This window comes from Rhinolophus ferrumequinum, chromosome X (assembly GCF_004115265.2).
Source record: "Rhinolophus ferrumequinum isolate MPI-CBG mRhiFer1 chromosome X, mRhiFer1_v1.p, whole genome shotgun sequence".
Classification (NCBI taxonomy): domain Eukaryota; kingdom Metazoa; phylum Chordata; class Mammalia; order Chiroptera; family Rhinolophidae; genus Rhinolophus; species Rhinolophus ferrumequinum.
In genome coordinates this window covers 73605340-73624460 of record NC_046284.1, presented here as the reverse complement: position 1 = coordinate 73624460, position 19121 = coordinate 73605340, and the positions used below count along the sequence as shown (strand labels likewise).

Below are 19121 nucleotides of genomic sequence, written 5' to 3'. Positions count from 1 at the left end.
TTTAGATAGGTAATTCGACAGTATTTATCAAAATGTAAATATGCCTACACTTGGCCAAGCAATTGCACTTCTGGACATTTATCCTGAATGAGCATAAAAATGTAGATACAAAAATATTTATTCTAGTATTATATGCAGTAGCAAAAAAGGAAATAACATAAACATCCAATAGTAGAGGAATAGTCAAAAAAGGTGAAATGACTCATAAAGACCACTTTGATAAAAAATATGAAGTATGTAGTGAACATTTGTCATCTGGGTTGGGAAGGTAGTCAACTTCCCAGCATCTAAATTTCCTTTCTGTGTTTGAGGGAATTTGAAATTGTGCAAGCTTTTGTGGCAGGCAGTACTCCACCCCCATCTAGAGAATTCCAAATGCTATATATAGTTTATTTCCTTGAACCTGAGTAAATAGGGTACAGGAACATACCTAAACATAGCCAATTAGATGATGTCACCTAGGAGTTTGAATCAGGAGCAAGTGATACACTGTAGTGAATTCTGTGATGTGGCACCCACATCCACATCCCCATTCATGAATGAAGGATGTATTTCCTTCTGCTGCTGTAAGTGATGCTGGCAGACAGCCCTCAACTGCCAATCCTCAAAAAATGCTTTGATTGAAGAAAGTTGGTTCACCCAAGTTCACTCCCCATTATTGGAACAGACCTTATTCAATGATTGAGCAATATGGAAACATAAAGTTTCAACTTCTTTGCCCCAACTCAAGATAACTATGCTAAGCCTGCCCAGCTTCACAATTACCAGTGTGGTCAGCTGAAGCCTTAACTGAGGCTTGTTTGTCTACAACCAACAGAGTGAAAAAAATATATATTTGTAAATCATATACTTGGCAAGGGTTTAATATCCAGAATAAATAAAGAACTCCTACAACTCAACAGGAAAAATACAAACAACCCAATTATAAAATGGGCTAAAGACTTGAATTGACTCTTCTCCAAACAAAATAAATAAATGGCAAATAAGCACATGAAAAAATGCTTATTGTTAGACATTAAGAAAATTTAAATCAAACCACAATGAGATACTGTTCCACACACACTACGATGGTTATAATAATAATTTTTCAAAACCAGGAAAATAAGTGTTTACAAGGATGTGAAAATTTTTCAACACATGCATTTCTGGTTGGGATGTAAAATAGTGCAGCAAAACAAAAAGTTAACAATATAATCACCATATGATCTAGAAATTATACTTCTAGGTATATACCCCAAGGAATGGAAAACGGGTACTAAAACAGATATTTGTACACCAAAGTTATAATAGTGTCATTCCAATAGCCAAAAGGTGTAAACAATCCAAATGTTCACCAACAGATAAAGAGATAAATAAAATGTGGTATATACATAAAATGGAATATTATCAGCCATAAAAAAATGAAATTCTAATATATGCTACAACATAGATTAACCTGAAAACATTGTCCTCTGTGAGATTATCCACATAAAGACAAATAGTATATGAATCCAGTTATATGAAGTATGTTTAATATATTAATTTATAAAGCTAGAACACAGAATATAAGTTGCCAGGGACTAGGGGCAAAAGGTAATAGGCAGTTCATTGCTTAATGGTTACTGAGTTTCTGTTTGAGGTAATGAAAATATTTTTATAATAGACAATGTTGATGGTTATACAACATGATAGGTAATGCCACTGATTTGCACACTTTAAAATAGTTAAAATGGGCTCTTCCTATAAGTGGTCTGAGGCGAACTCTGAAATGGTTTGCTATTATTCACTTGACTCAGAAAACACCACGAAATCACGCAAATCAAGAGGTTCAAATCTTCGTATTCACTTTAAGAACACTCATGAAACTTCCCAGGCCATCAAGTGTATGCATATCTGAAAAGCCACCAAGTATCTGAAGGATGTCACTTTATAGAAGCAATATGTCCCATCCCATCGTTACAATGGCGGAGTTGGTAGGTGTGCCCAGGCCAAACAATGGGGCTTGACGCAGTGTCAGCGGCCCAAAAAGAATGCTGGATTTTTGCTGCACATGCTTAAAAATGTAGAGAGTAATGCTGAACTTCAGGGTTTAGATATAGATTCTCTGGTCATTGAGCACATCCAGGTGAACAAAGCTTCCAAAACGCAGCACAGAACTTACAAAGCTCTGGGGCGGATTAACCCATGTATGAGCTCCCCCTGGGACATTGAGATGATCCTTACTGTAAAAGAGCAGATCGTTCCTAAACCAGAATCAGAAGTTGCAGAAGAAAAAGATCTCCCAGAAGAAACTAAAGTAGAACAAAAATTTATACCCTGGGAGTAAATTCAGCATCAAATAAATGCTAACAAAAGTTTTTGAAAAATGGTTAAAATACGTACAATGGAGAAAAGACAGCCTCTTCAATAAATGGTGCTGGCAGAATTGTAAAGCCACATGCAAAAGAATGAAACTCGACGGCTATCTGTCACCATGTACCAAAATTAATTCAAAATGGATCAAAGACTTAAGCATAAGACCTGACACAATAAACGGCACAGAAGAAAACATAGGTACTAAACTTATGGATCTTGGATCCAAAGAGCATTTTATGAATCTGACTCCAAAGACAAGGAAACTAAGAGCTAAAATAAACAAATGGGACTATATGAAACTTAAAAGCTTCTGCACAGCAAAAGAAACCATGGACAAAATAAAGAGGCAACCAACTGAATGGGAGTAGATTTTTGCAAACAGTGCCTCCGATAAGGGGCTAATATCCAAAATATATAAGGAGCTCATGTATCTCAACAAGAAAAAAACAAACAACCCAATTGAAAAATGGGCAGAGGACCTGAAGAGACATTTCTCCAAAGAGGACATACAAATGGCAAATAGACATATGAAAAAATGCTCAACATCACTAAGCATCAGAGAAATGCAAATAAAACCCACATTGAGATATCACCTCACATCAGTTAGAATGGCTATCATCAACAAGACAAATAGTAACAAGTGTTGGAGAGGCTGTGGAGAAAAAGGAACCCTCATACACTGTTGGCGAGCATGCAGACTGGTGCAGCTGCTATGGAAGGCAGTGTGAAGGTTCCTCAAAAAATTACGAATAGAATTACCATATGACCCAGCAATCCCTCTCCTGGGTATCTACCAAAAAAAATCTGAAAACATTTATACATAAAGACAAGTGTGCTCCAATGTTCATTGCAGCTTTATTTACGGTGGCCAGGACATGGAAACAAACAAAATGCCCTTCGATAGATGAATGGATAAAGTTGAGGTATATATACACAATGGAATACTATTCGGCGGTAAGAGAAGATGAAATAGGACCATTTGTGACAACATGGATAGATCTTGAGATTATAATGCTAAGTGAAATAAGTCAGACAGAAAAAGCAGAGAACCATATGATTTCACTGATATGTGGTATATGAACCAAAATCAACAAAATAACAAGACAAACAAATGGGAAACAAAAACTCATAGACACAGACAATAGTTTAGTGGTTACCAGAGGGTAAGGGAGGTGGGGGGTGGGAGATGAGGGTAAAGGGGATCAAATATATGGTGATGGAAAAAGAACTGACTTTGGGTGGTGAACGCACAGTGGGATTTATAGATGATCTAATACAGAATTGTACACCTGAAATCTATGTGACTTTACTAAACATTGTCACCCCAATAAACTTAAGTTAAAAAAAATAAAAATAAAAAAATAAAGCAACAAACACTTATGTCTATGATGCTTAGAAATATATAATTTTCTTTTATTACAAAACATGAAAAAAGAAAAATGGTTAAAATGTTAAAATTTATTTTATACATACAAGTGTATTTTACCACAATAAAATACTTTAAAATACAACATACTTCAGAACAAACAAAAATTTAATTGAAAAATAAATTTGGTAATTCAGAATATTTTTTTACTTCTTTGCTTGTTTTTTCCTACTTGCTATGTCATGAACTTCCAGTGAGGTAACTATATCTACTACGAATGAGTTTCTGTTTTCCCCTTCATTTACAAAATTTTGTCTTTAAATATTGATACATTGGTATCAAGGGCATAAAAATATAACAGTTTTATATTTGTCCTGTTTATGTGTTGCACTGAATGCAACTTTGTATGATATTAATAATCTCTACTTTCTGTTCTTTATACTTTCTTCGTATAGCTTTCTTTTTAAATGTTTTATTTGAAACAATTATAAATTTACAGAAGAGTCTAAAGAAATGTGCAGGGAAGCCCCACGCATCAGTCACCAAGTTCTCTCAACAATGTTACAATTGGAATACGAGAATTATTCAAATTTGGGCATTCATATATGAGAGAGAGGCAGAGAGAGAAAGAGAAGTTCAATGTAATTCTATCATATGTGTTGCTTCATGAACCAATACCAGAATCACTTACCTATGTACTCATCACAAGACTCCTTTATACTACCCCTTTATAGCCACACCCACATTCATTACCTATCCCCAAACTCCGGCAACCACTAATAAATATTCCCTCTCTATAATTATGTTGTTTCACATGTGTTATATAAATAGAATCACAATATGAATTTTGAGATTGGCTTTTTCCACTCAGCATACATTCCTTGAGTTTTATCCAAGTTAATGCACGTATCAATATTTGTTTCTCCTTTGTAATGCTGAGTAGTATTTCATGGAATCTTTGTTTAACCATGCACTCTTTGAAGGACACTTGGCAACGTTTGCAGTCTTTTATACTACGAATAAAGCTGCCATAAACATGAGTGTACATATTTTTGCATGAAAATAAGTATTGATTTCTCTGCAACATGCTCAAGAATGAAATTACTGGATCATATAGTAAGTTTATTTTATTATTTTTATTTATTTTATTTATTTATTGGGGTGACAATTGTTAGTAAAATTACAGATTTCAGGTGTGCAATTCTGTATTATATCATCTATAAATCCCATTGTGTGTTCACCACCCAGAGTCAGTTCTCCTTCCATCACCATATATTTGATCCCCCTTACCTTCATCTCCCAGCCCCCTCCCCCCTTGCCCTCTGGAAACCACTAAACTATTGTCTGTGTCGATGAGTTTTTGTTTCTCATTTGTTTGTCTTGTTTTTTTGTTGTTTTTGTTTTATATACAACATATCAGTGAAGTCATACGGTTCTCTGCTTTTACTGTCTGACGTATTTCGCTTAGCATTGTATTCTCAAGATCTATCCCAGTTGTCACAAATGTTCCTATATCATTTTTTCTTACCGCCGAATAGTATTCCATTGTGTATATATAACACAACTTCTTTATCCATTCATCGATCGAAGTACATTTTGGTTGTTTCCATGTCTTGGCCACCGTAAATAAAGCTGCAAAGAACATTGGAGCACACGTGTCTTTATGTATAAAGGTTTTCAGATTTTTTGGGTAGATACCCAGGAGAGGGATTGTTGGGTTGTATGGTAATTCTATTTGTAATTTTTTCAGGAACCTCCACACTGACTTCCATAGCGGCTGCACCGGTCTGCATGCCCACCAACAGTGTATGAGGGTTCCTTTTTCTCCACAGCCTCTCCAACACTTGTTACTATTTGTCTTGTTGATGATAGCCATTCTAACTGATGTGAGGTGATATCTCAATGTGGGTTTTATTTGCATTTCTCTGATGCTTAGTGATGTTGAGCATTTTTTCATATGTCTATTTGCCATTTGTATGTCCTCTTTGGAGAAATGTCTCTTCAGGTCCTCTGCCCATTTTTCAATTGGGTTGTTTGTTTTTTTCTTGTTGAGATACATGAGCTCCTTATATATTTTGGATATTAGCCCCTTATCAGAGGCACTGTTTGCAAAAATCTACTCCCATTCAGTTGGTTGCCTCTTTATTTTGTCCATGGTTTCTTTTGCTGTGCAGAAGCTTTTAAGTTTCATATAGTCCCATTCATTTATTTTAGCTTTTACTTCCCTTGCCTTTGGAATCAAATTCATAAAATGCTCTTTGAACCCAAGATCCATAAGTTTAGTACCTATGTTTTCTTCTATGCAGTTGATTGTTTCAGGTCTTATGCTTAAGTCTTTGATCCATTTTGAATTAATTTTGGTACATGGTGACAGATAGCTGTCCAGTGTCATTCTTTTGCACGTGGCTTTACAATTCTGCCAGGACCATTTATTGAAGAGGCTGTCTTTTCTCCATTGTATGTTTTTTCTTCTTTTTCAAAAATTATCTGTCCATATTTATGTGGTTTTATTTCTGGGTTCTCAATTCTATTCCATTGGTCTATGTGTCTGTTTTTCTGCCAATACCATGCTGTTTTGATTATTGTAGCCCGTAGTACAAGCTAAAGTCAGGGAGTGTGATACCTCCAGTATTGTTCTTTTTTCTTAAGATTGCTTTGGCTATTTGGGGTCTTTTGTGGTTCCAAACAAATCTGATGATTTTTTTGTTCTATTTCTTTAAAAAATGCCATTGGGATTTTGATGTGGATTGCAGTGAATCTGTATATTGCTTTCGGTAATATGGCCATTTTAACTATGTTGATTCTTCCAAATCATGAGCATGGAATGTCTTTCCATTTCTTTGGGTCTTCTTCAATTTCTTTCAAAAATGTCTTGTAGTTTTCAGCATATAGGTCTTTCACATCTTTGATTAAGTTTATTCCCAGGTATTTTATTCTTTTTCTTGCAATTGCAATAGGGATTGTTTTTTGTATTTCTTTTTCTGAGATTTCATTGTTAGTATATAGGAATGCAATGGACTTTTGTACGTTGATTTTGTAGCCGGCAACTTTACTGTATTCGTTGATTGTTTCCAATAGTTTTTTGGTGAGGTCTTTAGGGTTTTCTATATATACCATCATGTCATCTGCAAAGAGTGACAATTTAACTTTCTTTCTCTTGCCTGATTGCTCTGGCAAGGACTTCCGACACTATGTTGAAAAGCAGAGGTGATAGGGGACAGCACTGTCATGTTCCTGAAGGTAGAGCAAAGGGCTTCAGTTTTTTCACCATTAACTATGAGATTAGCTGAGGGCTTGTCATATATGGCCTTTATTATGTTAAGGTATTTTCCTTCTACACCTGTTTTATTAAGTGTTTTAATCATAAATGGATGTTGTATCTTGTCAAATACTTTATCTGCATCAATTGATATAATCATATGATTTTTGTCCTTTATTTTGTTTACGTGATGTATCACATAGATGGATTTGCAGATGTTGAACCATCCAAAAAGCCCCGGGGATGGACCCCACTTGGTCGTGATGAATGATCTTTTTAATGCATTGTTGTATTCGATTTGCTAGAATTTTGTTTAGGATTTTTACATCTGTATTCATCAGAGATATTGGTCTGTAGTTTTTTTTTTTTCGTGTTGTTCTTACCAGGTTTTGGTTTCAGGGTAATGTTGGCCTCATAAAATGAGTTAGGGAGTACTGTCTCTTCTTCTATTTTTTGTAATAGTTTGAGCAGGATTGGTATTAGATCCTCTTTGAAGGTTTGATAGAATTCACTAGTGAAGCCATCTGCTTTTGGGAAGGTTTTGGATGACTGATTCAATTTCGTTACTGGTGATCAGTCTGTTTAGATTTTCCAGTTCTTCATGGTTCACCCTTGGAAGGCTATATGTTTCTAAGAACTTGTCCATTTCTTCTAGGTTATTGAATTTGGTGGCATATAGTCCTTCATAGTATATTTGGATGATCCTTTGTATTTCTGTGGTTTCCGTGATAACTTCCCCTTTTTCATTTCTGATTATGTTAATTAGTGACTTCTCTTTTTATCTTAGTGTGTCTAGCCAAGGGTTTGCCAACTTTGTTAATCTTTTCAAAGAACCAGCTCTTTATGACATTAATTTTTTCTATTGTCTTTTTGATCTCTATTTCATTTAGTTCTGCTCTGATTTTTGTTATTTCCTTTCTTCTGCTTGGGTTTCATTTGTTCTTATTTTTCTAGTTCTTTAAGGGGTAACATGAGGTTATTTATTTGAGATTTTTCTTGTTTCTTGAGATAGGCCTGTAATGATATAAATTTCCCTCTTAAAACTGCTTTTGCTGCATCCCAAAAATTTTGGTACGATGTATTTTCATTGTCATTTGTTTCTATGTATCTTTTGATCTCTCCTCTAATTTCTTCTTTGACCCGGTTGTTCTTTAAAAGTATGTTGTTTAATCTCCATGTATTTGTGTTTTTTCCTACTTTCCTTTTGCAATTGATACCCAATTTCAAAGCCTTGTGATCAGAGAATATGCTTGGTATGATTTAAATCTTCTTAAATTTGCTGAGGTTAGTTTTATGTCCCAAAAGATGGTCTACCCTTGAGAATGTTCCATGTTGTATAAAAAAAACTGTATAGTCACATGTTTTAGGATGAAGTGCTCTATATATGTCAATTATGTCCATTTCATCTAATGTGTCATTTAGGGCTACTATTTCGTTATTTACTTTCTGTTTGGATGATCTATCCAAAGATGTCAATGATGTATTTAAGTCCCCTAGTATAATTGTGTTTTGGTCAATTTCTTCCTTTAGTTCTGTTTCTATTTGCTTGATATATTTCGGTGCTCCCTGATTTTGGGCATAAATATTGATGACTGTTATGTCTTCTTCTTGTATATTCCCCTTTACCATTGCGAAATGTCCATCTTTGTCTCTTGTTAACTTTTTCACCCTGAAGTCTGTTTCATCTGATATCAGTATGGCTACACCTAATTTTCTCTGGATACCATTTGCTTGGAGTGTCAATTTCCACCCTTTCACTTTGAGTCTATGCTTGTCCTTGTAGCTGACGTGTCTCTTGGAGACAGCATATGGTTGGGTTTAGTTTTTTGATCCAATCTGCTACTCTGTGCCTTTTTATTGGTGAGTTCAGTCCATTTACATTTAGGGTGATTATTGATATGTGAGGATTTCCTGTCATTCTGTCTCTAGTTTTCTGGTAAGGCTGTGTTTCCATTGTTTCTTTGCCTTTTTGTTGTTGTCTATTATTTCTGTGTGGTGGTATTCTATGATGTTTCCCTCTGTTTTTTCTTTTATTACAATACATATTTCAGTTCTGCATTTTTTTGGGGGCGGTTATCCTTAAGTTTATGTAAAAGAAAGTTTGATATTTAGAGTATTCCATTTTCTTTAGCATGCTTACTTTCTCCATTCCCATATTCCGGTTCAGGCCTTTACTCTCCCCCTTTTTAAGTATTGGTTGCCACAAATTGTCCCTGTTGATGGTGGTCGAATAGACTCCTTTAGTATTTCTTGTAGTGCAGGTCGTGTATTAGAAAGTCCCTCAGCTTCTGTATGTGTGGAAAGGTCTTTATTCCTCCTTCATAGCTAAAGGATATCTTTGCTGGATACATTATTCTTGGCTCATAATTTCTCTCTTTCAATAGTTTGAATGTTTGGTTCCACTCCCTCCTGTCTTCTAGAGTTTCTGCTGAGAAATCTGATGATAATCTAATGGGCTTTCCTTTGTAGGTTGTTGTCTTCTTTTCTCTGGCTGCCGTAAGGATTCTTTCTTTGTCATTATTTTTTGACAGCTTCAATACAATGGGCCTTGGAGAAGGACTGTTGGAGTTGAGGTAATTATGTGTTCTATTTGCTTCTTGGATTCGAGGATCCAGTTCTTTCCACAAGTGTGGAAAGTTCTCATCCACTGTTTGAATATACTCTCTGTTCTGTTCTTGCTTTCTTCTCCTTCTGGTATGCCTATTATTCTTACATTGCTCTTTCTGATGGAGTCAGAAAGTTCTTGTAGAGTTCCTCCATTTCTTTTAATTCTCAAGTCTCTTCCTTCCATCTGTGTAATTTCCAGGTTTCTATCTTCGATGTCACTGAGTCTTTCCTCCATCTAGTCAACTCTACTACCTAAGCTGGCTATTTCATTCTTAATTTCTTCTATTGAGTTCTCAATCTCCTGAAATTCCATTTGGTTCTTTTTAATAATTTCAATCTCTTTGGTAAAATGTTCATGCTGTTGTTTGATTTTGTTTCTGAGTTCATTAAACTGCCTTTTTGTGTTTTCTTGCATCTCATCGAATTTTTTTTTTTTTCAGAACTACAATCTTGTATTCTCTGTCATTTAAGTCCCATATATACGTATCTTTATGTTTATTTTCTGGAGACTTTTCATTTTCTTTTTGAGCTGTCTTGTTGCCTTTGTTATTCATGGCAATTCATGATTTATTATTTCTCTTCCTAGACATCTACACGTGTGGGTTCTGCAACAGGTTGATAGGAAGAGGTCTTTCTTTTGTTTTCCAGTTCGTGTTGGTAGAATGTTTTATTTTCTCTCTGACTGCAGCCCTTTTTTCTCTCACACACTGTAGTGTTATGTTTTCTCTGCACTATTCCAGCTTCTCACACAATGGAGGGATTCCCTAGAAGACGGCTTCTCCTCTGTTAACAGTTTGCCCGGGTCATAGGGCGCCGTGCCCCTTGGGGATGGGGAGAGCTTTTGAAGTTCCAAAGCTCTTCCTGCACCAGATTCAGAACCCGTGAATTTCAGCAGTTCTGTTTACTCCTGCAGGTATCCACCCAGATAGTTGGGGACAGGGCGGGGTGAGTTTGAGAAGTGGCCCAGAGCAATGGTGGCGACCAACGCCACAGCCAGTCCTACTTCCACAGCTCCCTCCCCTTTGCCAGAACTTTTTGGTCTACGAATCTGTGTGTACTGACCACAGTTTTCAGAACAGCAAATATTCTGTTCTTTTGATCTGACACTGCTACTGTTCTGCTTCTAGCACTGGGCAGGTGGGGGGAGGGGCCAGCTCTAGGAAGGTAGGGAGGGGACAGCTAGTCTCAGTGAAATGGCTTTAGTTCTCTGCTTGGCAGTGAGTGCTTAAACCACCGTTTTCAGCTTTCTTCCCTCAGTCTTTGCTCCGAGGTCTCTGCTGTGAGCGTTGGGTTCAGCCATGTTATATGCTGTCCTCTCAGCCCTGTGGGCCATAAACAGAGCCCTCCCAGTCTAAGTTTTCCCTCTCCCGCAGCTGCTGTAGTTCTGGGATGCAGCGAGCTCGGAGCACTAAGCTAGGTCTGCACTGTGTGCCCGCATGTCTCCGTCTCCGCACTTCTCCCTTCCCTCCTCCCCTGTTCACGCAATTTGCCCACCTTTAGGTGAATTCAGTAGTGAGCCTCTTCATCTTGCCTGTGTGCTGTGCAGGGCATCCTTTGTGGAGTTATAGCTGTTTAATTTGTTGTAAATCACAGGGGAGATTTCCAGAGGCTCACCTCATGCTGCCATTTTGAGGATGTCTTTTTTTTTTTTTTTATGGTGCCAATTTTAAATTGTTTTATTTAAGACATGTCATTTTCCACTTTACTATACAGTACTTATAAAGTGCATCGTTATTTCCTTTCCCTGTGTACATATTCCATATTCAAATACCAAGAATGCCCAATTTTTTACTATATAGCAGCTCAACTTTAAAACTGCTGTGAATTTGCTTCAAATTTGGGTCCTTCCATATTTTGTGTGCAACAATGCTCAATCAACAATGCTCAATGCTTAAGCTTGGCTTAATCAACCTCTTTAATGGTGTGTCCAGAAGAGGCACCACCAGGGAAGCCTCCAGGCATCCCTCCTGGCATGCCCCCTGCACTCTGGTACAGCTTGGTAATGATGGGATTGGAGACTTTTTCCAGCCCTTTCTGCTCATGTCCAAATTATTCCTTCTCTTCAGTCTGATTCTTATCAAGCCAGTTGATGATTTCATTGCACTTATCAAGAATCTTCTGTTTATCCTCATCATTGATCTTCCTTTACAGTTTTTCATCTTCAAAAGTTGTTTTCATGTTGAATGTGTAGGATTCAAGTGAATTCTTGAAAAACACCTTGTCCCTCTGTTGTCATCTTCAGCTTTGTACTTCTCAGCTTCCTGGACCATGTACTCAATGTCTTCCTTGCTCAGGCAATCCTTATCATTTGTGATGGTAATCTTGTTCTTTTTTCCTGTACTTTTATTCACAGCAGAGATACTGAGGATGCCATTGGCCTCAATATGAAAAGTGACTTCAATCTGAGGGACACAATGAGGTGCAGGAGGTATGCCTATGAGTTCAAACTTACCAAGCAAATTGTTATCCTTGGTCTTGGCCTGCTCACCTTCATAAACCTGAATGAGCACACCAGTCTGATTGTCAAAGTAGATAGTGAAGGTCTGTTTCTGCTTGGTAGGAATGGTAGTATTGCACTTGATGAGGATAGTCATGACTCCACCAGCAGTTTCAATGCCAAGGGAAAGAGGAGTGACATCCAACAGCAGCAAATCTTGAACATTTTCAGATTTGTCTCCAGATAGGATGGCTGCATGGACAGCTGCAACATAAGCAACAGCCTCATCAGGGTTGATGCTCTTATTCAACTCTTTTCCATTGAAGAAGTCCTGTGGGAGTTTCTGAATCTTGGGGATACAGATAGAACCACCTACCAGGACAATATCATGGATCTGGGACTTGTGGAGCTTGGCATCCCAAAGGGCTTTCTCTACAGGGTCCAGGGTGCCATGGAAAAGGTCAGTATTCAATTCTTTGTATCGAGCACTAATGATAGAGGTATAGAAGTCGATTCCTTCATAGAGCAAAACAATCTCAATACTGGCCTGGGTGGTGGAAGAGAGAGTATGCTTAGCATGTTCACAAGTAGTACAGAGGCAATGCACAGCCCTATATTCCTCATTGATGTCCTTCTTGTGTTTGTGTTTGAACTCTGCAATAAAACGTTTGGCCATTCAGTTGTCAAAGTCTTCTCCACCTAAGTGGGTGTCCCCAGGTAAATATTTGACCTCAAAGATTCCATCTTCAATTGTAAGAATTGACACATCAAAAGTGCCATCTCCCAAGTCAAAGATCAGCACATTTATTTCAGCCCCAACCTTTTTGTCTAAGCCATAAACAATAGCAACAACAGTTGGTTCATTGATGATTCTGAGTACATTGAGACCAGCAATAGTTCCAGCATCTTTGGTAGTCTGATGCTGAGAGTCACTGAAGTAAAAAGGTACTGTGATGACAGCATTGGTAACAGTCTTCCCAAGGTAGGCTTCTGCAATTTCCTTCATCTTTGTCAGAACCATAGATGACACTTCTCTTGGATAGAAACTTTTTCTCTCTCCCTTGTATTCTACTTGGACCTCGGGCCTGCCAGCATCATTCACCGCCATGAAGGGCCAATGCTTCATATCGGATTGAACAACAGCATCATGAAATCTATGTCCAATCAGGCATTTGGCATCAAAAACCATATTGGTGGGGTTCATTGCTACTTGAATCTTTGTAGCATCACTGATCAATCACTCGATATCAGTAAAGACAACATAACTAGGGGTGGTACGGTTTCCCTGATTATTGCAATTATTTCCACTTTTCCATGTTGGAAGACACCAACACAACAGTAGGTGGTGTCAAGATCAATGCCAACTGTAGGTCCCTTTGATATGGTTGCTTCAGTGTAAGCATGTCTTGCAAAGAAGACAGATCCTGACAGTTGCCCCCTCATTCAATGAGTTGTCCACCGTTTTAATTTCAACTTTTTAAGTGATTTTTCTTTAAATGCATTCATTCCATAGGGTGAACAACTGGGTTTTGTGTTTTGATCCAATTTTTGAATAATTTTATATAATGGATAAACTCACCCTATTGAAGTCTATTGTTAAAACAGATATCATTTTTCTTAATCCTACTACCTCACTTTATCATATGCTTTCAGCTTTAGTGTTTATTTCACTTTCTAAGTTTTAGTCTATTGAAGTCTATTGTTAAAACATACTATTTTTCTTAATCCTACTACTGCATTTTACCATATGCTTTCAGCTTTAGTGTTTATTTCATTTTCTAAGTTTTAGTAATGATGTTTTCCTCATAAGTGTGTGTATGTGTTTTCCTTTTGCATCTGTTTTTTCTTTATTGCAAACCATTCTCCAAAGTGCAGCCAGAATGTTATTTTTAAAGAAAAAATCTGATTACATCATAAAAATGGTGGCGTGAGGTGAGGCTCTTGAAATCTCCCATAGAATTTACAACAAATTGAACAGCTATAATTCCACAAAGGACTCCCTGTACAACAGACAGGCAAAACTAAGAGGTGTGCAACTGAAATCATTTAAAAGTGAGCAATTTGTGCTAGTGGGAGAGGAGGGAAGGGAGAAGTACTGAGACATGGGCCATGCGGGTGCAGAAGCAGACCTGAGCTCAGAGCTCCAAGCTCCTTGCATTCTCGACCTACTTCAATCATGGGAGAAGGAAGAATTCAGACTGCTGGTGCTCCACTTATCACCCATTGTCCCACCTGAGGGATCAGCATATATCACAGTTGAACCCAAGTCTCACAGCAGAGACTTTGGAGCAAAGATGGAGGGAAGAAGGGTGAAAATGGCAGTGTAAGCCCTCACTGCTGAACGGAGGATGGAAGGCATAGGCACGGAGCCTACCTGACACCTCTCCTCCCTATCAAAGCTTGCCCAACCTTTGCCCTTCGAGTGCTAGAAGGAGAACCGTAGCAGTGTCAGAGCTAAAGAACAAAATGTTTGCAGTTCTGAGAACTGCAGCCTGCAACCATGGACTAAAAGCATGACTAGTTCTGGCGAAGGTGAGGAAGCCCCAGGTGCAGGACTGGCTGTGCTGGTGGTCGCCGTCATTGCTCTGGGCCACCTCTCACAACCAACCCTGCCACTGTCCCCACCTATCTAGGTGGATCCCTGCAGAAGTAAACAGATACACTAAAACACACATGCTCTAAAACTGGTGCAGGAAGAGCTTTGGAACTTCAGAAACTCTCCACATCTCCCCACAGAAGCAGTGGTCTGTGACCCAGGTGACCTATTCACAGAGGAGATGTCCGCCTTCCAGAGAATCCCCCCATTGTGTGAGAAGCCAGAACAGTACAGAAAAAAAATATATAACACTACATCGTGAGAGAGAATTAAAGGCTGCATTTGGAAAGAAAATGAAGCATTCTACCAACACTTACCAGACAACAAAGGAAAGACTCTTCCTACCAACCTGTTGCAGAACCCACCCCTCTAGATGCCCAGGAAGAAAAATAATAATTCACTAATAGCCATGAATAACCAAGGTAATAAGGCAGCTCAGAAAGAAAAATGAAAAGTTTCCAGAAAATGAACTTAAAGACATAGAAATATGTGACTTAAATAACAGAGATTTCAAGATTGCAGTTCTCAAAAAACGCAATGAGATGAAATAAAACACAGAAGGAGGTCTAATGAACTCAGAAACACAATCAAAGAACAAAATTAACATTTTACCAAAGAGGCTGAAATTTTAAAAAACAAGCAAATAGAATTTCTAGACACTAAGAACTCAATAAAAGAAATGAAGGACGAAATAGCAAGCTTAGGTAATACAGCTCACCAGATGGAAGAAGAATCAGTGACATCAAAGATAGAAACCTGAAAATGACACAGATGGAAGAAGAGAGAGAAAATTGAGACATAAAAGAAATGAAATATCTCTACAAGAAATTTCTGACTCCATCACAAAGAGCAATATAAGAATAATGGGCATACCAGAAGAGGAAGAAAGGAAGAAGGGAACAGAGAGCATATCCAAACAAATAGTTGAACAGAACTTCCCAAAAGTGTGGAAAGAACTGGTTCCTCAAATCCAAGAAGCAAATAGAACACCAAATTACCTCAACCCCAACAGGTCTTCTCCAAGGCACAGTTCATTGAAGCTGTGAAAAATTAACGACAAAGAAAGAATCTTCAAGGTAGCCAGGGAAAAGAAGATGGTAACCTACAAACCCATTAGATAATCATCAGGTTTTTCAGAAAAAATTCTGCAAGCCAGGAGGGAGTGGACTCAAATATTCAAACTATTGAAAGAGAGAAATTATGAGGCAAGAATAATATACCAGCCAAAGATATCCTTTACTTAGGAAAGAGAACAAAGACCTTTCCAGACTCACAGAAGCTGAGGGAATTTTCTAACACATGACCTGCACTACAAGAAATACTGAAGGAGGGTATTTGACCTGAAACAAAAAAGCTAAAGAATACAAAACCATGAGTAGCATTACAAACAGACAGACGGAAGCAGGAAATGGCAACCCATACACCAAATAAGACACTATCCGCTTAAACATAACATACATGGTAAAGAAGAAGAGAAAAATATTTAAAGAAAAAGAGAAAAAAGACGACTTTCTACTGCAGAGCAGGAATCAAATCATAGCATAAATAGGGATAATTTGTGACCAAAAAAAAAAGGGGGGGTGTAAAGGTCTTAACTGGCATAAGGGAATGGAGAAAGTAACCATGCGGAAGAAAATGAAATACTCTAAACATGAAACATTATTTTACATAAACTTAACGGTAACCACTCAAAAAAAAAAAAAAAATCCAGAACTGAAACAGGTAACATACTAAAAGGAGAAACAGAAGGAAAAATCATTCAATACCACCACACTGAAATAACAGACAGCAACAAAAAGGCAAAGAGGAAAGCCTCATATATCAATAATCACCCGAAATGTAAATGGACTGAACTCACTAATAAAATGGCACAGAGTAGCAGATTGGATCAAAACACTAAACCCAACCATATGCTGCTTCCAAGAGACACATCTCAGCTACAAGGACAAACACAGACTCAAACTGAAAGGGTGGAAATTGACACTCCAAGCCAATGGTATCCAGAGAAAATCAGATGTACCCATACTGATATCAGATGAAACAGACTTCAGGATAAAAAAAGGTAGCAAGAGACAAAGATTGATATTTCATAATAGCAAAGGGGACTATACAACAAGAAGACATAACAGTCATCAATATTTATGCCCCCACTCAGGGAGCACCAAAATATACCAAACACCTGCTAACAAAACTAAACGGAGAAACTGACCAAAACAATTATAGTAGGGGACCTAAATACATCATTGACACCTATGGATAGATCATCCAAACAGAAAATAAATAAAGAAATATCAGCCGTAAATGACACATTAGATGAAATGGACATAATTGGCATTTATAGAACACTTCATTCTAGAACACCAGACTATACATTCTTGTCTAATGTACATGGAACATTCTCAAGGATAGATCACATATTGGGACATATAAATAGCTTCATCAAATTGAAGAAGATTGAAATCATACCAAGCATATTGTCTGATCACAAGGCTTTGAAATTGGATATTAACTGCAAAAAGAAAGTAAGAAACACCACAAATGTGTGGAGATTAAACAACATACTTTTAAAGAATGACCAGGTCAAAGAAGAAATTAGAGGAGAGATCAAAAGATACATAGAAACAAATGACAATGAAAATACATCCTACCAAAGTGTTTGGGATGTAGCAAAAGTAGTTTTACTAGGGAAATTTATATCATTACAGGCCTATCTCAAGAAACAAGAAAAATCCCAAATAAATAACCTCACGTTACACCATAAAGAACTAGAAAAAGAAGAACAAATGAAACCCAAAGGCAGCAGAAGGAAGGAAATAATAAAAATCAGAGCAGAACTAAATGAAATAGAGAACAAAAGACAACAGAAACAAATAATGTGACAAAGAGCTGGTTCTTTGAAAAGATTAACAAAGTTAACAAACCCTTGTCTAGGATCACTAAGATAAAAAGAGAAAAGACAATAATAAACAAAATCAGAAATGAAAAAGAGGAAGTTATCATGGATGCCACAGATATACAAAGGATCATCCGAGAATAGTATGAAGGTATATGCCATCAAATTCAATAACCTAGAAGAAATGGACAAGTTTTTAGAAACATATAGCCTTCCTAAGCCGAATCATGAAGAATTCAAAAATCTAAACAGACTGATCACCAGTAATGAAATTCAATCAGTCATCCAAAACCTTCCCAAAAGCAAAAGTCCTGGACCAGATGGTTTAATTAGTGAATTCTACCAACATTCAAAGAGGATCTAATACCTGTCCGACTCAAACTCTTCCATAAAATCAAAGAAGAGACAACATTCCCTAGCTCATTTTATGAGGCCAACATTACCCTGATACCAAAATCTGCTAAGGAAAACCCAAAAAGGAAAACTACAGACCAATCTCTCTGATGAATATGGATGCAAAAATCCTAAAGAAAAGTCTAGCAAATTGAATGCAACAATGCATTACAAAGATTATACATCATGACCAAGTGGGGTTCGTCCCAGGGGCACAAGAATGGTTCAACATATGCAAATCAATCAATGTGATACACAATATATACAAAATAAAGGACAAAAATCATATGATTATATCAATAGATGCAAAAAAGTGTTTGACATGATACAACATCAATTTATGATTAAAACACTTAACAAAATAGGTATAGAAGGAAAATACCTTAACATAATAAAGGCCATATATGACAAACCCTCAGCTAATATCATAATTAATGGTGAAGAACTGAAGCCCTTTGTTCTATGTTCGGGATCACGACAGGGCTGTTCCCAATTACCTCTGTTTCTCTACATAGTGTTGGAAGACCTAGCCAGAGCAATCAGGCAAGAGACAGAAATAAAAATCATCCAAATTGGGAATGAAGAAGTTAAATTGTCACTTGTTGCAGATGACATGATGTTACACATAGAAAACCCTCAAGACTCCATCAAAAATCTATTAGAAACAATAAACAAATACAATAAACTTGCAGGCTACAAAATCAACATACCAAAGTCCATTGAATTCCTATATACTAACAATGAAATCTCAGAAAAAGAAACAAAAAGTACAATTCCTTTTGTAACTGCAACAAAAAGAATAAAATACCTAGGAATAAACTTAACCAAGGATGTGAAAGACCTGTATATGGAAAACTATAACACATTTTTAAAAGAAATTGAAGAAGACACAAAGAAATGGAAAGACATTCCATGCTCATGGATTGGAAGAACCAAAATAGTTAAAACGGCCATGTTACCCAAAGCAATATACAGATTTATTACAATCCCCATAAAATTCTAAATGGCACTTTCTAAAGAAATAGAACAAAAAATCATCACATTTGTATGGAACCACAAAAGACCCCAAATAGCCAAAGCAATCATAAGAAAAAGAACAATGCTTGAGGTTTCACACTCCCTGACTTAAGCTTGTACTACAGGGCAACAATAATAAAAACAGCATGGTATTGGCAGAAAACAGACACACAGACCAATGGAATAGAAATGAGAACCCAGAAATAAACCCACATAAAT

At 37.1% G+C, this 19121-nt stretch overlaps 2 pseudogenes; one reads left to right on the top strand and one right to left on the bottom strand.

The window, feature by feature from the left end:
* Positions 1 to 1708: 1708 nt before the first annotated feature.
* On the top strand, positions 1709 to 2305 carry LOC117014130 (60S ribosomal protein L17-like; annotated as a pseudogene).
* A 9163-nt stretch (positions 2306 to 11468) lies between these two features.
* On the bottom strand, positions 11469 to 13222 carry LOC117023653 (heat shock cognate 71 kDa protein-like; annotated as a pseudogene).
* Between the last annotated feature and the right edge of the window lie 5899 nt (positions 13223 to 19121).